Here is a 23408-nt window from a genome sequence, read left to right as displayed (position 1 = left end):
TCTCTCTCTCTCTCTCTCTCTCTCTCTCTCTCTCTCTCTCTCTCTCTTCTGTTTTCTACTCTTAAATGCTGTCTTTGTATTTTCTCATGTGAGTGATGTGGCAAGGCAGGCTGAGACGGCATCGCACTTATAAGTTTATGGGCAATCAGGATGGGTCTCAGGGAAGATAGAACATAGTTTACACACAGACTCTTGTCTGAAATTTTAGAAAGTGAGATAAAAATAATGCCAATTTTGGCCGGGCGCGGTGGCTCACGCCTGTAATCCCAGCACTTTGGAAGGCCGAGGCGGGCAGATCATCTGAGGTGGGGAGTTCGAAACCAGCCTGACCAACATGGAGAAACCCCATCTCTACTAAAAAACAAAAAATTAGCTGGGTGTGGTGGCGCATGCCTGTAATCCCAGGTACTCAGGAGGCTGAAGCAGGAGAATCGACAGAACCTGGGAGCAAGATGTTGCGGTGAGCTGAGATTGCGCCATTGCACTTCAGCCTGGGAAACAAGAGCGAAACTCTGTCTCAAGAAACAAACAAAACAAAAAAAACCAAAAACAGCAGTTTTTCTTTTAAGCGTGAGTGGTAAGAGAAAATGAAACAAGTATTATAACTGCTTAAACTTATTTATTTTAAGCTTAAAGCTGAGGGGGCTCACAGGTGGTCACAAAAAGTGGACTAAGACAGCAAAGTACATTTTAAGATGTGTAATTACTTTTTTCCTATTGTTATTGGTATATAATACAGGTATATAAATCTAAAGCTAATGAATGCTTATATTCATAGACATCTGTGTGATCACACTCATATTTAGATCTATATCTTTTCCATCACACCTGAATGTTCCTTCATATCCTGTCTCATTCAATACCTTTGCCCAGGGGTAGCAGCTATTCTGACTCCTATCACCATTGGTTTGTTAGTTTCATCAGCCCTTAAGTTTCATATATATGGGGATACATGGTATATATAATGTGGTATTTAGTTTCTTTCATACACTTCTACTTGTTTTTTTTTTTTTTTTAAGCCTCTGTTAATTAGTCATTATAGAATATAAACATTTAGCTCTCATCCATGGGCCCCAATTCGTCTCACTAAAATCAGTGTTCATGTTTTTAAAGCTAGGTAAACATAATACAAATCTGAGTCTTGAACTATATAATGATTATAATTATTTCCTATTTATATATCCTTTGGAGGTAATGTTTCATTTTTCATTTGCTTTGTTCTCCATGTGCCTGTCACTAATTTGTTTCCAAACTTTCTCTACTAAGTGTCAAGTTTCTCCTAAAACGTTGAGACCTGGGATATAACAGGATTTTCATCTTCTTGGAGCTATTTTCTCTGGAGCCATCAGTTCTGCCCCAGTCTGGTCAGGTATTAATACAGACCATGTATTTGTCCCACAGGTGCTCTCTGTAAATACCAGTTGAAGCCCAGATATACTAGAACAGAAGAAGGAGAAAAAGATACAGGAAGAAAAAAAAAATGGAATGTCAGGAGAAGCAAATGAAGGCCAGATATAAAAGGAAAGAAATGAAGGAAATAAGGAAGGGGGAAATGAAAACGAAAGGAAAGAGAAGAGAATGAAGGAAGTAAACCACAAAAATCTCATCCTGGTTAATCTTATTTCATCATTGCTGCATTTATCCTCCCATTTTGTAATAAGGTATGGGGAACTCATGACACAAAGAATATTATATCATCCCAGAAATACTCAATATTGACTTTGTTTCTTACTCCTACCCCAGCCCAAACACAGATATAACATTAATTGAGATATCACCTTGCGATAGGTGAAATATAGTGTATAATATTGTACTTATTAATATTAGAACGTATTTCATTTTATTTTCAACTTGTATTTTATGTTCTGGGTTACATGTGCAGGATATGCAGGTTTGTTACATAGGGAAATGTGTGCCATGGTATTTGTTGCACTGATCAACCCATCTTCTAAGTATTAAGCCCAGGATACATTAATTATTCTTCCTGATTTTCTCCCTTTTCTCTGCTGACAGGCCCCAGTGTGTGTTGTTCTCCTTCATGTGTCCGTGTGTTATCATCATTCAGCTCCCACTTACAAATGAGAACATGCAGTGTTCGGTTTTCTGTTCTTGTGACAGTTTGCTGAGGATAATGGCTTCCAGCTCCTTCCATGTTCTTGCAAAGGACATGCTCTCATTCCTTTTTATAGCTGCAGAGTATTCCATGGTGTATATCTACCACATTTCCTTTATCCCGTCTATCATTTATGGGCATTTGGGTTGATTCCATGTCTTTGCTATTGTGAAGAGTGTTGCAATGAATATATGCATTCATGTATCTTTATAAGAGAATGATTTATATTTCTTTGGGTATACACTCAGTAATGGACTTCTGGGTCAAATGGTATTTCTGCTTCTAGATCTTTGAGGAATCGCCATACTGTCTTCCACAATGGTTGAACTAACTTACATTCCCAGCAGTGTCAAAGTGTTTCTTTTTCTCTGCATCCTTGCCAGCATCTATTGTTTCTTGACATTTTAATAATTGCCATTCTTACTGGCATGAGATGGTGTCTCACTGTGGTTTTGATTTGCATTTCTCTAATAATCAGTGATGTTGAGCTTTTCTTCATGAGTTTGTGGTTACATGAACGTCTTCTTTTGACAATTGTCTGTTTATGCTCCTTGCCTACTTTTTAATGTGACTGCATGTTTTTTCTTGTAAATTTGTTTAAATTCATAGTAGACTCTTGGTATTAGACCTTTGAAAGATGGATAAATTGCAAAACTTTTTCCCCAAATGCTCATCAATGATTGACTGGATAAAGAAAATATGGTACATATACCCATGGAATATTATGCAAATAAAAAGGAACCAGATCAGGTACTTTGCAGGGACATGCATGGAGCTAGAAACCATTATTCTCAGCAAAGTAACACAGCAACCGAAAAACAAACACCACATGATCTTACTTACAAGCGGGAGCTGAACAACAAGAACACATGGACACAGGGAGGGGAATAATACACACTGGGCCCTGTCAGAGGAGGGCAGGGGGTGGAGAGCATCAGGAAAAATAGCTAATTCATGCCGGGCTTAGTACCTAGGTGATGGGTTGATGGGTGCAGCAAACCACCGTGGCACACATTTACCTATGTAACAAACCTGCACATCCTGCAAATGCACCACAGAACTTAAAATAAAATTCAATAAAAATTTTGTTTTCCATCCTGTAGGTTGTCTGTTCACTCTGATGATAGTTTCTTTTCCTGTGCAGAAGTGGAACAGAATAGAGAACTCAGAAATACGACCACACTCTTTACCTGATCTTTGACCAACCTGAGAAAAATATGCAATGGGTAAAGAATTCCTTGTTTAATAAATGATCATGGGAGAACTGGTTAGTCAAGTGCAGAAAATTGGAACTGGACCTCTTCTTTACACCTTATATAAAAATTAATTCAATATAGATTAAAGACTTAAATGAAAAACCCAAAACTATAAAAATCCTAGAAGACACTCTAGGTAATACCATTCAGGACATAGACACCAGCAAACATTTCATGGCAAAAACACCAAAAGCAATTGCAACAACAACAAAATGACACATGGGACATAATTAAACTAAGGAACATCTTCCAAATTATCCAGACAATTAATTTCTGAGTCATACAAATCTGAATACCCAGGTTAGCTAGTGCTATGAATGTCACAGGCTTCTCCATTTTAACAACATATTTCTGTTGTCTTAATTTTGTACTGCTAGGATAGCTCAATTTGTGAATTCTAAACTCACATCAACTATGGCTTCAGTAGCAAATTCTTATTAATGGCCCACTGCTGATCAATCCACAAGCTGATAGAAAAGGAAAAAAACAAAAAAAGTAAATGACGTGCAAAAATAAGCATTTCAAAATTAATCTGAAATTATATCTAAAAGTTGATTTTTAATTTCAAAAGGCTCTTTAACTATTTTTTTTAATATTATGTAGCCATTTTTAGAAATGTGTTTATATTTTGCAAAAACATCAAAAAGAAATTACCAACAGAGTAAACTGACAGCCTGCTGAATGGGAGAAAATATTCACAGACTATGTATCTGAAAGAGGTCTAATACCTAGAATCTACAAGGAACTTAAACAAATTAATAAGCAAAAAGCCGAATTTAAAAATGGGCAAAGGACATGAACAGACACTTCTTAAAAGAAGACATACAAGCAAACAACAGGCATATGAAAAAATGGTCAACATACTAATCATCATAGAAATACAAATCAAAACCACAATGAGTTACTATCTCACATCAGTCAGAATGGCTCTTATTTAAAAACAAAACAAACAAACAAAAAAACCAATGTTGGAAAGGCTATGGAGAAAAGGGAACACTTACACACTGTTGGTGGGAATGTAAGTTAGTTCAGCCGCTGGTGAAAGCAGCTTGAAGACTTCTCAATGAACTTAAAATAGAAGTACTATTTGGCCCAGCAATCCTACTATTGGGTATATAACCAAAGGAAAAGAATTCATTTTGTCAAAAAGACATATGCACCCATATATTCATTACAGCACTATTCACTATAGGAAAGATGTGGAATCAGCCTTGGTGCCCAACGAAAGTAGTTTGGATAAAGAAAATGTGGCACATTTACACCATAGAATACTATGCAGCCATAAAAAAGAATAAAATCTTGTCCTTTGCAGCAATGTGGATGGAGCTAGAGGCCATTATCCTAAGTGACAAAACTCAAGAACAGAAAACCATATACCACATGCGCTCACTTATAATTAGGAGCTAAACATTGTGTTCTCATGGACACGAAGATATAAACAATAGTCACTGGGACCACTATATGGGAGAGGGAAGAAGGTGTGGGCTGAAGAACCATCTGTTGGGTACCATGCTTACTGCCTGGGTGATAAGATCACTGGGACCCCAAACCTCAGAATCACTCAATTTACCCATGTAACAAACCAGCACATGTACCCTTTAACCTATAATAAAAGTTGAAATTAACAATAAAGCAGAATTCTAAAATACATATATATATATGTCCACCCAATCAAAATGATATTTTTCATAAAATTATACATAGTAAAATTAAATGGATAATATTTTTGAACAAATTATTGTTTTTACATTTATATCATTCATAAAATCTACTATAAAATATAATAAACATTGAATATGTGAAACATGCCTTATGCTAATAATTTCTACTTGTATTTCTGTGCTGTATTTCACTAATATTATCTACTGGTTTGTTAAATAGTTTTTGTCTTGATATATACTAATTTGGGCTAATAATTTTTCTGTCAGGACTTACATATAATCTTTTGACCAATTCAGTTAATTATCCTGCCACCTAAGTAAAATAATGCAACTCAGCTTATGCAGTGACAACTGTGGCTTTGACTACATCATACTAAATTGCATATATGACTGCTTTTATACTTTTCAACTATTCTGTCATTGTTTACAAAAAAGAGTTTGAAAAAGCCTTTTGCTAGATGGCAAGGACTGTTTATCTGTTTACAATAACAATGATGAATACTAGTGCTTTGGATAACATCACATTCATCTTTCAACTGTCATCTCCTAGTACAGTGCTTAGTACACAGTATGGAAACACACTTCTTTGCTGAATAAATAATTATTTTTTTCAATAAAGAAAATAATTAGACCCCTACGTTTTCTGGGCAGAGATGTAAATAAGAACAATTGAATTTTGTAAGTAAAAGTTAATAGATATTTTCTCCTAACAATCCTTATAATAGTATAATCCTTTAGTTTTTCATCATTCAGTTTACTTCTTTCTACAACAGAGAATACTTTGAAATATATTGGCTTAAAAAATGACGACCTTTTTATTTATCTCACAAACCTTCAAATGGGTCAGGACTCCACTGGGGCATCCCATCTCTGATGATATCATTAGAAGAGGCTAAAATATACCTGGATAATCCACTTCCAAGGTGGTGTACCCACACTGTTAGTAAGTCATTGCTGAGTGGTGACGAGGAGCTCAACTACAGCTATTGTCCAAGGGCTTATTTTTCCATGTGAGTCTCTCCGCAGAAATGTTTGGACTTCTTCACATGCTAGTGGCTATGGTGTAAGAGTATTCAAGGAGACCTTAAGTGGAAACTTTCAGTCTCTTGATATCTGTTCCAAGAATGGCACACAATCACTTATACCATGTTTTAGTTGTCCAGGCAAGTCACTATGCCCTTCCAGATTCAGTTGAAGAGATATAAATTTCACCTCTTGATAGGAAGTGTCAAAGAATGTGCAGTTTTTATTAACCTACTGTAGAATACCATGTAGCAACATGCTATTTACATTTTCCTTATGTGCAAAATACTGTCACCCACTCGACACTTGCAAAAGTCTCATCATAAACCTGCGGTCTTAAAACTCAAAGTTTAATTAATTACATTAGGCCTCTATGTAGATGAGGCTTCTTGATAGCAGTTTCTTTTAATCTGAAGTTCCCTGAAGTTCAAATAAGTGTGTCCTACATGCTAAAAGTAATACATTTAAAAGCATCATGTATATTCATTATCTCATGTGCTTTGGACAATTAATATAAAATTATGAACTTCACAAAGAAAATGTTATGCATTTTAGCAAAATTAATATTCTGTTCTTTTACTATTTTTTATGAAAGGATATTGTGAAAACACAAGAAATAAAACTGAAGATGGGGCCAGGAATGGTGGCTCATGCCTGTAATCCCAGCACTTTGGGAGGCTGAGGCAGGCAGATCACCTGAGGTCGGGAGTTCAAGACCAGCCTGATCAACATGGATAAATGCCATCTCTACTAAAACTACAAAATTAGCTGGGCATGGTGTTATACACCTGTAATCCCAGCTGCTCAGGAGGCTGAGGCAGGAGAATCACTTGAACCCAGGAGGCGGAGGTTGCCGTGATCCGAGATCACACTATTGCACTCCAGCATGAGCAACAAGAGTGAAATTCCATCTAAAAATAAATAAATAAATAAAATAAAGAACTGAAGATGAAGTGCCATTCAAAATATGTATGGTTCCCCTAGTATGTGCATAACCCATGTAAAACAACATGAAGCAAGGTAGAGAATGTCCTTGCATTTAAGCTGTTTATATTCTTCTAGGAAATACAAAAAATAAAAAAGTAAATGAGTACATAACTATAAATTGGGATGAATGCCCTGAAAAATTCAACTTTATATAATAGAATCAGAGAAGGTAACATTTATGCTGAGACACGAAGGAGGATGTTAGGGCAACTGTTAAAATGCTTTCTAAAAATTACTGGAGGCAGAAGAAACAGAAATACCATATGCTTAAGGACAGAATTATTGGATAAATTATTAGACCTATCAGAATTCTTCCACTGTTGAATAAAAGTGAATAAAGGTAGAGTTGTTTGAGATGAAGTTGGTGGGGCAGGGAGGAGACATATTTAGGATATCAGTGTTATGGATTTCTAATGTTATTTTACTGGCAATATAAAAAAAGAAGGACTTTAAGCTGGTAAATGATGTGATAAAATGGGAATTGATTCTAAGTGGAGAAAAGAGAGAGGGTAATCAATTAAGAGGAAATGCCAACAGTACAAAGCTAGGCAAAAAGATAATATAGACAGAGATCATTGTAGATGGCCAAGAATTAATAAAAATTTGACAATACATTGTGTTTTTGATTTGCATTTCTCTATTGACTAGTGATGATGAGATTTTTTTCTTATGTTTGTTGGCCACATAAATGTCTTCATTTGAGAAGTGTCTGTTTATATCCTTCTCCTACTTTTTGATGGGGTTTTTTCTTGTAAATTTGTTTAAGTTCCTTGTAGATTCTGTATATTAGCCCTTTGTCAGATGGGTAGATTTTAAAAATTTTCTCCCATTCTGTAGGTTGCCTGTTCACTCTGATGATAGTTTCTTTTGCTGTGCATAAGCTCTTTAGTTTAATTAGATCCCATTTATCTATTTTGGCTTTTGTTGCCATTGCTTTTTTTGTTTTAGTCATGAAGTTTTTGCCCATGCCTATGTCCTGAATGGTATTGCCTAGGTTTTCATCTAGGGTTTCTATGGTTTTAGGTCTTATGTTTAAGTCTTTAAACCTTCTTGAGTTAATTTTTGTATAAGGTGTAAGGAAGGGATCCAGTTTCAGTTTTCTGCATATGGCTAGCCAGCTTTCCCAACACTGTTAATTAAATAGGGAATCCTTTCCCCATTGCTTATTTTTGTCAGGTTTGTCAAAGATCCGATGGTTGTAGATGTTTGGCGTTATTTCTAAGGCCTCTGTTTTTTTCCATTAGTCTATATATCTGTTTTTGTACCAGCGCAATGCTCTTTTGGTAACTGTAGCCTTGTAGTACAGTTTGAAGTCAGGTAACATGATGCCTCTAGCTTTGTTCTATTTGCTAAGGATTGTCTTGGCTATACAGGCTCTTTTTTGGTTCCATATGAAATGTAAAGTAGTTTTTTCTAATTCTGTGAAGAAAATCAATGGTAGCTTGATGGGGATAGCAATAAGTCTGTAAATTTCTTTGAGCAGTATGGCCATTTTCATGATATTGATCCTTCCTATCCATGAGCATGGAATGTTTTTCTATTTGTTTGTGATCTCTCTTATTTCCTTGAACAGTGGTTTGTAGTTCTCCTAAAAGGTCCTTCACATTCCTTGTAAGTTGTATTCCTAGATGTTTTATTCTCTTTGTAGCCATTGTGAATGGGAGTTCACTTATGATTTGGCTCTCTGTTGTCTATTATTGGTGTATAGGGATGCTTGTGATTTTTGCACATTGACTTTGCATCCTAAGACTTTGCCAAAGTAGTTTATCAGCTTAAGGAGTTTTTGGGCTGAGATGATGGGGTTTTCGAAATATACAATCACGTCTTCTGCAAACAGAGATAATTTGACTTCCTCTCTGTGCATTTTTCTTATTAGAGAAAAGCAATTTATATGCGGACCCCTTACTGTAGAAGAGGTTAAAATATGTAATTTTTAGAGGTCCAAAAACAGTAACTACAAAAGGAGAATGGAGATTATGAAAGAAAATCCACAGTTTTCTTATTACATATGTAATTAACAGAGAGTTGTTTCATTACAGAAAGCCTGCCTGGCTTCTGAGAATTTGAACAGCTATTAATGCCAATTGTAATCTGAATTTTTTTTGCATGCATTTTGTCTGGCTAAGTGACAAATAAGTGTATTTTGGTGCATCATTAATACGTTATTTTCTCTTTGTAAATATTTAATTTATACATCCCACTAATATTTAATGAAAATATATAATGTGCTAGATACTGAGTCTAGATGTTCAAAAGTAAAGAAAGCAGAAATAACAACAACAAAATGATCTCTACTGCCTTAGTTTGCATAGTCCATTGGGAGATACGTATATGTTAATTAGATAATTTGTAAATATGTTAAAAATTACAATATTAAATACCAGAGAGGAATTTTACAAAGTGGAGATGTTAGAAGATTACATAGAAAAATGTTTTGACATTGTCTGTGAGTTAGGGAAGGTTTCCTTGTAGAAATAACAACTTAGCAGGGCCTGGAAACAAAGATTAATGAAAATAGAGAGATGGGGTATTAGTGTAAGCTTAGGAAATAATGTATGCAAAGACTCAAGTGTTTAGAATCAGTTGTGTGTAGCAGTCAATTTGGACTTGTTCAGAGAAACTAATTGTGTGCATCTTATCCCATCTCTACATTCACTGATGTCATGTTAACTTGATACCAGCCACATACCATGATCTACCCCACAGATAATGGCAAATAATATAAATCCTGCCTTTATTTATCCCAGGAAACTGGTTGTTAACCATTTTCTAACACACCACTAGTTTCAAAGCTAGAAACGAGAGGAAACAACATTATTAAATAATAGGTAGGCAGAGCCCAGAACAATAAATAAATAACAATAAATAATAAGTCCTTGTATTAGGAATTTTAAGCTTTACATTAACAACAATGGAAAAGCACTGATTGGATTTAAACATGCCTGTGATATTATTATTTACACTTTGAAAATACCATACCAGCTTCGGTAAAAAGAACGAATTGTAGGAAGAAATCAATACCTTCAGAAAAATAAGTTAGGGAGCTGTATCTATGAAATGAGTAATATTTACTTAAGCTAAGCTGATATCAGTGAAGATACAACAAAGTAAACAGATATAATGGGCATTTAGGAGGTGACATAAGCTGAAATTTTAGTGAATTGGATAAGGGGTGCAGTAATAGATAATTTCTTCTACAATTTGATGGCTGGTAGTATTATGTACTGGTTAAAGAACAAAGGAAAGTGACTAATTTGTAGGAAGGAGAGTGATGATCAATGTGTTTGACATACTGCATGTATGGTACCTTTGAACTACCCATGAGTTGTTGAGTAGGCTGTCATTTAGATATTTTTGTTTTCTGATGATCTCAAGAAAGACACACTAGCTGTAGAGGTTCCAGCAAAATAGGTATTTTCAATTTTCTGGAAACGTTTTATTTCCTGGGAATTGTATAAACCTGCCCAAGAATTTTAATACTTCGAAAATAAAATAATTTTCAAAATATAATGTTGTAAACATTCAGAGAAAGAGGGTAAAGAGGTAAATTAGCCTTTATTATACATGGCCATGAGTTCATCTAAATAACAGTATTTGACTACTATAGGAGAGAAGAAAAGCCTAGATATTGGGGGAGAGCAATCATGATTTTTAATGGAATATTTTATTTAATATATGAAGAAGCTGATAAACTGCTTTATAGCAAAATTGTGTTTGAAATATTCAGATTTGGCAGACAGGAATAGTATCATTCTTGCTTGGAAAATGGCTCTATAAATGTTGATAAATGTTTGCCCATCTACTCTCCATTTTCAGGGGTGAATGCAGTATGCCACTCTGCTGTATAAATGCATAGGAGAAAAAAATCATATGTGTTGGAAAGCTTTTTACATCATTTATTTCCAGTTACCCTTTTCTAAGGACACAGTATGAGATTCTTCCATTAAACTATAATAATGTCCTTGGCTGTCTTATTTGATTTGGAAGGTAATGAGTTTTCATCAAATTTTTGCTTACAAATCTTTTCTAGAATATATAATATTTAGCAAATAGCACCAACTGACATTTGAGTTGTGTTTTCTGTCTAACTTATTTGATTCTTGATTCTCACAACAGTGCTACTACCTACACTGAAACTAAGAAAATAAGACCCAAGAAGGCAAAATATTTGCCCAAGGTTTGAATGCCCACTTGGTGAATTCAGACTTGGTGTGTTATTTAATATGTCACAACTGAAAAAACATAGATAATAGCAATTAATGATGTTGCTTTTACTAATTTCAAAGTCAGAAGGTAAGTTCATCTTCTAATTTATAATAAATGTCTTGGGGTGTTAATAGCAAATGCCTTGGAAGATAAGTGAAGTCATATTATGAGAGTGTTTAATTCCAAGATTAAATTCTTTTTTTTAAATCCTGAGGTAAGTGGAAGCAATTGTATACTTGTAGTAAGAAAGTAAAAATGAAATTGGTACTTTAGGAAATAAGCTTGTGTACAGGTATAGATAAATTACAATCTTCATGACAATTATCTTTCAAACAGCAGTAATGTGAATAAAAAGGTTGATAGACATCATGTAAGGAAAATGAAGGACTCAATGAATAACTATATTCTTTGAATAAGGATCTGAGGAAATAAACACTGATAGAGGGAAACACTTCCAGAATACTAGAATAAAATCTCTTAAAACTCAGCTTTTAATAAAAGCAACAATAACAGTGTAAAGAAAGTCAAAAACATTTTCAGAATTCTGGAAATCAAAGGACCCAACAATATGAAGAATATTTATGTAAGATAAATGGCTGAATCTAAGTAACAAGAGCAGGCTCTATAGCATTTCGATTTGACTTCATCTCATGCCCCTCTGCTAGCTCCCTTGCAGAACTGAATACCTACAGTCTAATAAGAGCATTAGCTGTCAAAATCTGGAGCCTAGGAGCCACTGGAAGAGGCAAAAAGGGTCTGGCCTTCCACAAAAATCAGATCACCAGAGAATCAACACTATTTGCTTTGCTTGTTAGCTTGCTAAAAAGTTTCACTCTTAGGGCTTGTCTTTATTTGATGTGAATCAAAACTTGCTCTATGTGAACAGCCTTATTACCAGACTGCTTATTAGAAATTGAGAAAATTCTTTCATATTTTAGCTCCCTAAGCTGCTATTATCAATTATACCTAACAAGAGGCTGACCGAAAAACTGAAAAAAAAGAAAGTAAGAATTGAGATGTCCATAGTGGGTTTTCTAAACCTCCAATGTATTTCTGGGAATCGGGAATGCCAAAGGTATGCACAGCTGTGTGTGTATGCCCAGGAAAGACCCGAGAATATTCTCATCTTTCAATTCCGGCTCACTCTGAGGCTCTGGAGAAATAGTAAGTTACGTCTAAGGCAGAGTTGAAAACTGTCTACTGGAATGAAGAAAATATATCTCAAATCCACAGAACCCCTAGGTTCTGACACATATGAGTTCAAGGCATTTAAGGAAATCTCTATCCAATCGTTAGCTATCTATCGAGCTAATCAAACATTGACTTAAGTGACTACACATAAAAAAAAATACACAACTTCATACTTATACCAGGAAGGTCAAATCAACTACACAGCAGCAGCAATGACAACAAAAATAAAAACAAACAATTAAAGAAATAGCAACAAAAGACCTTGAGGAGGCTAGCTGGGGAATCCAATTTCCATAGTTGTTATATCATATTACTTTAAATGTCAGGTCTTCAGCAAAATATTGTTATACATGCAAAGAAACAGAAAATTACAATCCATACACAGTGATAAAACGTAGTCAATATAAACTGCTTTTGAGGAAGACCAGATGTCAAACTTCACAGGCAAATACTATAAATTAGCTAATTATAAATACATTCAAAGAATGTTTTTAAAAAGTCTAAAACATTAAAGGAATATATGAGAATGATGGTTTACCAAAATATATATATATAAATAAAAAGATAGAAAGTATAAATATAACCAAACAAATTTGAAGGTGAGAAGTACAGTGAATGAAATTTACAAATTCACTAGAGGAGTGTAACAGCAGTTTTGAACTAGCTGAGGAAAGAATTTGTGAAAATGAAGACAAATCAATTGAGATTATCCAGTCTCAGAAAAAAACTATTTAAAGAAAATGAACAGCATTAGAGATCGGTACCTGTCATCAAGCATACCAACATTAGCATATTGAGAGGCTCATAAAGTGTGTCAGAAAGATTATTTGGATACAAAATAGCCAAGTATGCCTCAAATTTGGTAAAAAGTATTAATCTAAATATGCAAGACATGGGACAAACTCAAAGAAATGCAAACATAGACACATCATAATAATGTTGAAAAATAAAGACAAAAATCTTGAAAGCAGCAAGAAAAAAACAACTTGTCATGTACAAATAAACCGCAATAAGAATAACAATTAATCTTCTCATCAGAATCACTGGGAGACATAAGGAAACAGAATGGTATGTCAGGGCTCTTCACAGAATCAAAGTATATATACTTAACAAATGTATTACAAATTATTATTTATGTAGATTAAACAGGTTTATTACATAGAAGTAACTCACGTGATTATGGAAGATGGAAACTTTTAAAATTTACAGTGAGGGCTTGCAGCCTTGAGACGCGGAGAGCTGACGGAGACAAGTCCAAAGAAAGTCCGCTGAAGACTTTTTGTCTTACTTGCAGAGTCTGGCCTTTGTGTTATTTTCAAGACTTCAACTGACTGGATGAGGCCCAATCACATCATGGAGGGCAATCTACTTTACCCAGATTTTATTGGTTTAAATGTTAATCTCATCCCCAAACATTCTTCAACTTGACACATAAAATTAACCATCACAAGTCCACCCCTTGTCAACTTGGCACCCATATGCCTCCTCTTAAAACATACTTGATCTCCAAAATAACAACAGTAACAAGGTTATACTTTCACTTAACATGATACAACTATTCTGTGTACAGTTGAACATGCAGGACTCCATCCCCCAAAGAGGATACAAAGTATTTGGTTGTTTACCCTTCTCCTTTATAGCTTATAATTGAAATACTACAATGTAAAATTAATCATACATAAATACTATATGAAGTCAGTACTTCTTACATTACATGATGAAGGAATAACAGAGGAAAATTAATATAATTCCTACACACATATTCACAACAAAGGTGAAATACCCATGACAATGAGAATAATTAATTCTATAACTGGTCACATGGTTGTAGCTCCTATTCATAACTACCTTATTCCACTATCCATCCCATATTCCCTTTGGCTTCAACAAGCACCTTAGTTAATTGTGGTTCTTTATCTGGTGCAGGGACTCACACCTTCATACTTGAAGGCTCCAGGCCATTAGTAATCCTGTCTGAATTGTGTTTTTGTAGTTTTCAAACTAACTTTAATCACAGAGTGTGGTAATACTAAGATACCCTAGTTTCTGTATTCAAGACATACTTTTCTTTACCTCCATTGTAAAGGCACTTTCTTCAGTGAAATTCCTTGAAATGAACAAGCAAGTGTATTATCAAATTTCTGCTGACTGGGACAATTACACGGCTATTTTTCAGGGATGTCCCAGAAAGAGGCTGTAGTGCTGCACCATCCACTATCATGTGGTGCTGCATATCTTGGAGAACCATTTGTAAACCACACCTAAGTCTTCTCTTTCTCTGTCAACTGATCATAAGGAGCTTTCCACGAGACCACGGGTAAGGGCTAGAAGAGAAAAGGTCGTTTAGCAGAAGTGAGGACCATGGACATTTGGGTCATTTTTTCATGTAAATTACTTGTGCCTTCAGTGACTGCTTAGGTCTGATCTTATATATACCAATTCCATTTGATGACTAAATGTTGCTGTGCATGTCCACTATGGGTTAGCAAGTCAGTAAACAATGAATTTATGATGGGCAATTTAGGCCCCATGGTAATTTGGTGGCCCATGGTCAATCTTTCAGTTTCTACAAAGGCCCAACAGCAGACCAAAAAATATTTAACAAAAGGTGAGTAGCTATCCCCAGAGGGTTGCAGGGCTTTGCTTCAAAATTCTAAATGCCTGCATGGCAGTCAACTGACAGGGGACTGTCCAGGGCTCCACACAGCATTTTTATCTGCTACTAACACTTCAGGCACCATTATATCAGCAGAATCATATGGCCTAAGTGACAGAACAGCTTGCACAGCAGACTGGACCTGTCACAGATCCTTTTTTTTTTTTTTTTTTTTTTGTTCTGGGCCCCACTCAAAACTAGCAGCTTTTTGGGTCACTTAGTAAGTAGCCCAGAGTAACACATCCAAATGAGAAATATGTTGCTTTCAAAACCGAAGAGGCTCACTTTACCACAGAGGCTCATTAGAATCACACTATATCTCTGTTTTTGGCTACAGGAGGAGACAGCTGCAACAACTTACCCTTCACTTTAGAAGAGATATCTCAATATGCCCCACACCACCCCACAATGCCAGACTCCAGGAAATTTCACTGAGGTAGAAGTCCCCTGAACTTTTGTTAGATTTAATTCCCACCTCTGGCACGTAAACATGAATAAGTTAAAATAGTTGCTACTTCTTCCTCACTAGGTTCAATCAGCATAGTGTTATCATTACATATGAGAATATGTATATGTATTGTTCTGTGCAATAGATTAGTGCTATATATTGTGAAAGAGAATGTTGATCAAATATCTGCCAATTAATTATGGCATAGTGCTGGGGAGTTTACATAACCCTTGGGTTTAACAGCAAAGGTGTACTGTTGGATTTCCTAGCTACAAGTAAAATGCTTCTTATGATCTTTATTAATAGGGATGAAAATACCAACAACAATTTGCCAAGTCATTAGTTGCAAACCAGATACCAGAAGTTCTGTGATTTGCTCAAGCAATAAAACCGTATCTGGTATAGCAGCTCCAATTGGTGTTACCATCTGATTAGTTTAGATAACCCTCTGTCATTCTCCAAGATCCATCTGTCTTCTACACAGGCCATATAGGCCAGTCAAATGGGAATGTGGTGGGAATTACCACTCCTACATGCTTCAGGTCTTTGACAGTGGCACTAATACCTGAGTGGCACTTGAATCCCTTTATAGCCCTCCAGAAATATGGTGTTGGTTTTGGTTTACTATTTTTCTAGGAGAAGGAACTTCTTATGCCTTCCACGTGGCCTTTCCCACCATAATAGCTCTTATTCCACATGTCAGAGAAACAATGTCGGGATTCTGCAAATTGTTGAATATGTCTATTTCAAGTATGCCTTCCAAAACTGAAGAAATAATCACAGAATCAATTTGAGGATCCATTAGGTCCCCTCTTTCCTGCTTAGTGGGCCCATATCCATGAATTTACCTAAGGTAAAATGTTATTGATCGCCTGACCTCCTTAAGAACGTACTCTGACTAGTGGACCACAGTGGTGTTTTGTGTCTCTTGGAATTAGTGTCAGTTCAGAGCCAGTGCTCAGCAGTCCCTGAAAGATCTGATTATTTTCTTTTCCCCAATGAACAGTTACCTTGCAAAAGGCCATGGGTGTTTTTATGACATCTGGGAAAAATATTACCAATATAAATTTTTGACAGTGTACCAGAATCCTTTCTCAAAGGGACCCAGCTGCCACTGTATTCAAGGGATTCTGGGTCTGTGAACTAGCTCAAGTCCTGGAATTGATTGAGCGGTGATAATACTCTGTTTTTATGATTCTGGTTAGACTTTTATTCCCTTAACCTAGTAAGCTTCTGCTTGTACAGATCAGATAAGAATTTGATAGACTTTCCATCTATTTTAATTTTGGGAACAGAATAATCAACAAGCTAACACTACAGGTCTGTGCAAATTATTTTGATTACTGCTTTGACTGTGCTGTTCATTATGATAACTGTGCCCATCTTGCCTTTGGCAGCTGAGTGCTGCCACATGTCCTCTCTTATCCTGGGATCTAATTATTCTCGCTGCATTTAAGCTTCCCAATTCCGTGCCTACAGTTCCCACTATAAGTTCTGTTTTATGGAAAAGAGAGACCACTGAGCACTTAAAGGATGCTAGGGCTCCCCTCACATATGTATTTCTTGCAATGATGGTGAAATGTGTGTCTTCTAGACCTCTCAGGTTGAGGGAGTAGGTCTTAAATGGAAAATCCACTCTACCATTCCAATATCCCTAAGCCTTTGAATCTTTTCATTTGTAGTAAACCCAGGCATATCTCGCATTTCTAGCTCTCTCATTCTGTGTCACCTTCTGGTACATGTTTCAGCCAACCAACGAAGCATACTGTTAAGAGTTGCTTCTAACTTCTCAAGCCACAACATTAAATGTAGATTTTCTCCTTAGTGGGCCCATATCCATGAATTTGACCCAATCCAATTTTACGTTCCTCCAACTATTATGCCACACTCATATATTCCCTGGATGTCTTTCTGTATTGATTACAAAATGTAAGTGGTTTTTTGGAGGGGGTATGTAGTGCACTTCCTCATAGGTCACACTTTGCACCTCACCTTTGGGCATCTACCAGGACTTGAATCTAGTTTTAGGTCTAGAAGAAAAGAGGGATGGTGAAGGTGGGACCTAAGGAGAATCAGCATTGTCTTACAAGGCAACTGTATCAGGGGAGGCACTTAGAGTTTCCTCAGACAATGTGGGATTAATCCTCTCAGAAGACTGAGAGGCAACTTTTATTAGAGGTGGAGAGGCTGATTTTGCTGGCAAGGAAGACTCATCAGAATTTAGAAACTCAAGGTCCCTGGGTTCATGACAGTCTTCCCATATTTCCTGGTTTTAACTTTCAAGATCCCATTCCTTTGTATCCATGCCCTTACTTTAATATTAGACATCTTCTGGGGCTGAGATTTCTATTTGCATTCTAATTCAGCCACTCACAGGGTGATATTCTGGGTTTGGTTTTCAGTAATCTCAGCTGTACGGCTACAAGAGATATGGGTTTCTCTTAGGGCCAATATAGAAGATTGTGTCTTTTTATGGTGCTTAAGCTGGGAATTTGAGTCTCTGAACTTATTCTTCTCTCTATATATTTTGTATAGGGAAATTACGAGCAAAGAGCCTATCTAATTATACTAGTTATTTAGGCAAAAATATTTGAAAGTTTCATGTACACAGTTGCTCAGATCCTTGTTTTAGATAGGTTTTTGATTAGGGGTATGCAATGGTATTATTTATGTATTTCTATGGCCAGATTACACCTTGAGTTATCTGTACTCTACTAATGGAAGTAGGGTCATTGAGTCTTTAAATACAATCAAATTAAAAAGCCAAATTCAGAAACTTCTGAAGTAATTTGGAAAGTTTATCCTTAAGATTCTGTTCCTATGGAACATCTTTTAGTTCCTGAATTCATTGATATTAGCCATAGTTCTATGAAGAAACAATATAATTTTCTTTGTTATAAAGAATTGGCTCACACAATTATGAAGGCTGAAAAGTCCAAAATCTTCAGTATGGGCTGGAAGGCTTGAAACCCACCCAAGAAAACTGATGGTGCAGATGGAGCTGGGAATCCAAGTCTCTGAGCTTATTCTCTCTCTCCATGTTTTCTAGAAAAATTGGGAGCAAAGACTACTCCCAAGAGCAGTCTACTGAAGAATTTTTCTCTTGCTTAGTGTATTTTTCTGTTCTCATGCTGCTAATAAAGGCATACCTGAGATTGCATAATTTATTTTTTAAAAAGAGGCTTTATGAACTCACAGTTCCATATGGCTGAGGAGGCCTCACAATCATAGCAGAAGGCAAAGGAGGAGCAAAGGCACATCTTACATGGAGGCAGGCAAGAGAGAAGTGTCAAGCAAAAAGGGGGATACTCCCTTAAAAAACCATCAGATCTCATGAGAACTCACCCACTATTATGAGAAAAGCATGGAGGTAACTGCCCCATGATTCAACCACTTCCCATCAGATCCCTCCTATGAAACATAGAAATTATAGGAACTACAATTCAAAATGAGATTTGGATGGGGACATAGCCAAACTATATCATGCTTTCCCTGGCCCCTCCCAAATCTCATGTCCTCACATTTCAAAATATAATCATGCCCTTCCAGTAATCCCCCAAAATCTTAACTCATTCCAGCATTAACCCAAAGGTCTGAGACCAAGTCTTATCTAAGAAAAGGCAAGTCCTTTCTTCCTATGAGCCAGTAAAATCAAAAGCAAGTTAATTACTTTCTAGATACAATGAGGATACAGGCATTGAATAAATACACCCATGCCAAAAGGGAGAAATCAGCCAGAACAGAGGGGCTATGGGCCCCATGTAAGTCCAAAACCCAGTGGGGCACTCAAATCTTAAGGCTCCAAAATGATCTCCTTTGACTCCACGTCTCACATCAAGATCATGCTGATGCAAGAGGTGGGTTTCCATGGTCTTGGGCAGCTCCATCTCTGTGACTTTGAAGGATACAGCCCCCATCCCAGCCTGCTTTCACAGTTGGCATTGAGCGTCTGTAGCTTTTCCAGGTGCGTGGTACAAGCTGTTGGTGGATCTACCATTCTAGCACCTGGAGGATGGTAGCCCTCTTCTCATAGCTCCATTATGCAACGCTCCAATGGGGACTCTTTGTGGAGGCTCCACCCCCACATTTCCTTTCCACGTTGCCCTAGCAGAGGTTCTCCATGAGAGCTACACCCCTGCAGCAAACTTCCGCCTGGACATCTAGGTGTTTCCATACATCCTTTGAAATCTACGCAGAGGTTCCCAGTCCTCAGTTCTTGACTTCTGCACACCCACAGACTCAACACCACATGGAAGCTGCCAAGGCTTGGGGCTTATACCTTCTGAAGCCTTGACCTGAGCTGTACCTTGGCCTCTTTTAGCCAGAGTTAGAGTGACTGGGATGCAGGGAACCAAGCCTGGGGCTGCACACAGCAGGACTTCCGTGGGCCCAGCCCAGGAATCCATTTTCTCCTCCTAGGCCTCTGAGTCTGTAATGGAAGGGGCTGCTGTGAAGGTCTCTGACATGCCATGGAGGCATTTTCCCCATTGTCTTGATAATTAGCATCTGGATCTTTGTTACTTATGCAAATTTCTGCAGCCAGCTTGAATTTCTCCCCAGAAAATGGGTTTTCTTTTCTACTGCATTGTCAAGCTGAAAATTTTTCAAAATTTTATACTCTGTTTCCTTTTGAACACTTTCACTGCTTAGAAGTTACTTTCCCCACATACCCTAACATCTCTCTCAAGTTCAAAGTTCCACAGATTTCCGGGACAGGGGCAAAATACTGCCAGTCTCTTTGCATATCAAGAGTGACCTTTACTCCGTTCCCAACAAGTTCCCCACTTTCATCTGATACCACCTTGGCCTAGACCTTATTATACATATTACTATCAGAATTTTAGTCAAAACCATTCAACAAGTCTCTAGGAAGCTCCAAACTTTCCCACATCTTCCTGAATTCTTCTGAGCCTTCCAAACTGTTCCAACTTCAGCCTGTTACCCAGTTCTAAAATTACTTCCACATATTCAGGTATCTTTACAGCAGTGCCCCACTACCTGGTTCCAATTTACTGTATTAGTTTGTTCTCATGCTGCTAATGAAGACATATCCAAGACTGGGTAAGTTATAAAGAAAAAGATGTTTAATGAACTCAGAGTTCCACATGACTGGGGAGGCCTCACAATCGTGGCAGAAGGCAAAGGAGGAGCAAAGGCACATCTTACATGATGGCAGGCAAGAGAGAAGTGCCAAGCAAAAGGAATAAAAGTCCCTTTTTAAACCATCATATCTCATAAGAACTCACTATCACAAGCACAGCATGAGGGAAACCACCCCCATGATTCAATTAACTCCCACTAGGTCCCTCCCACAATATGTGGGGATTATGGAAGCTACAATTCAAGATGAGATTTGGGTGAGGACATAGCCAAACCATATCAGTTGGGGAAGCTTTTCTTTGAATTCTCTTCAAGGCTCCAACTGATTGGGTGAGGCAGTGTACTCACCTTATTGAAAGTAGCCTTCTTTTACAACAAATCTCCAGATTTAAATGTTAATCTCATCCAAAAATCACCCTTAAATTTGCGTGTAAACTTAAATTGCTGAAAGAAGAAAAAGGTCAACAAAGAGTCTTCTCTGAACCAAAGTTATATTTCCCAAATGAAGACAGAACATACGTATTTTCAGATAAACTGAACTGAGGGAATTTGCTGTTTGCAAATTTGCCCTATGGAAAACACCAAAAGGAGTCTTTCAGGGTAAACTATAAGGACATTAGACGGTAACTTGAATACACACAAAGAAATACAGAGCACCAATAAAAAGTAACTACAGAAGTAAATACTAGAAGAAACACTTTTTTGAGACAAGGTCTGGCTCTACTGCCCAAGTTGGTGTGCACTGAAACAATCTCAGTTCACTGCAAACTTCACCTCCCAGGCTCAAGCCATCCTCTTTCCTCAGCCTCCAGAGTAGATGGGACTACAGGTGCCTGCCACCATGCCAGGCTAATATGTGTGTGTGTGTGTGTGTGTGTGTGTTTTGTAAAGATGAGGTTTCACCATGTTGCCTAGGATGGTCTTGAACTCATGAGCTCAAGTCATATACTCCCCTCAGTCTCCCAAAGTTTTGGGATTACAGGTGTGAGCCACCACACCTGGCCCTAAGTTTTTGTATATTATTGAACTTAGGTTGCTATAATCTGAAATGGATAGTTTTAAATTAGAATTTTGGTTTTAATACCCACTAAGAAATAACTCCAAAATATTAAACAAGTGTAATAAAAATATACAAGAAATACCTATTTAACACAAAAGAAGGAAGATCAGAAAAAATGGCATAACTCATATACAAAACAAAGAATATAATGGCAGAGGTAAATTCTACCATATCATTAATTACATTAAATATAAATGAACTGAACACTTCAATCACATATGGATAACATTTTATATTTACTAAATAGCTCTTTTTGTACTGCCAAGAAATGCTTATCAAGAAAATGCTAAGTAAGATAGTCATGTACACATGAGTGTTCATGATAAATTAAAATGTGTGTTTTTGAAATAACTCATAGGCATATATGTGTATCTGTGTATTTTATAAAGATAGGCAAGAATTATATCTATTGTAAACCCTAGAATAAAGAGTCAAGGGCTTTACATGTGCTAGGAAGACAGATATTACTCTATAACTTTTTGTAGTGGTTAATATTTCTACCCATGTGTATGTAGGGTCTTGTAATTGTATTTGTTTCTTATAAGAGAACCCATTTCATAAATCATAAGATAATAAATGTTTTTAAAATGTGATTAAAAATTAAACCTTTCTTTAATTTCCATCTAAATTATCTGCTTATTCTAAGTAGAGAATTATTTTGTTAGAGCTATTAGCCTCTACATTCCTCAGCAGAAGTTAAAAGTAAAATTTGAATAGAATACATAATGAATATGATACTGTAATTCTGAAATGTGGCTGGTTGCAGCTCATATGAGATACTGCAGTGATATCAGGATCAGATGAAATGAAAATCTGGAGACAAAATTGAAGTATGCATGTAATCTATTGATGCATGTAAAGTTTTTTAAAAACATTATCTTGGCCAAACAAACCATTTATGCAGCTTACTTTCCTAGAATTAAAATTAACTTCCTAGAATTAAAATCTCAGTCTAGAGCTAGGACTGCATTTTCACTTCTTGGTCTTGTTTTTAGAAAAAGTAGGTTAACACTCAGTAAAAGTAAATATGAAAAATAAAGAAAGAAGACCTAAAAACAATAAAAAAATCTTTTGAGTCGAATTTCTGTTAATAAAATTAGGAATAAGCAGCAATTAATTTCCCAACTGATGAAAACTTTGACCAAGTCTGTAGCAGTGGAAAGTTGCACCTCAGCAGTCAATAACAGCTGCAAAAAATGAAAGAGTAGGAATGAAAGAAAAACTTTCATTGTTTTATGTGCTCTGAATGTCATTAAATTTACTCTTAATATTTTATTAAGCATTAAAACTTATATATTCATGTACAATTCAAAATATTTGCTATTTTAGAAATTTAATAGCAACATAAACCTCAGGGGTACTGTATATTTTGGGGTTATTGTGATGTTAAAGCATTGTCTTTTCATAGCAGTGAGGCAGGTTGCAATCCAACTGACCAGTTTTTTACCTTTAAAACCTTCACAGTGTGTAATCCCAGCACTTTGGGAGGCCAAGGCGGGCGGATCACGAGGTCAAGAGATCAAGATCATCTTGGCTAACACGGTGAAACCCTGTCTCTACCAAAAATACAAACACAAAAACAAAAAACAATTATCCTGGCGTGACGGAGGGCGGATCACGAGGTCAGGAGATCGAAACCATCCTGGCTAACACGGTGAAACCCCGTCTCTGCTGAAAATACGAAAAATTAGCTGGGCGTCGTGGCGG

This window comes from Papio anubis, chromosome 15 (assembly GCF_008728515.1).
Source record: "Papio anubis isolate 15944 chromosome 15, Panubis1.0, whole genome shotgun sequence".
Classification (NCBI taxonomy): Eukaryota; Metazoa; Chordata; class Mammalia; order Primates; family Cercopithecidae; genus Papio; species Papio anubis.
Note: the sequence above shows the minus strand (reverse complement) of the source record.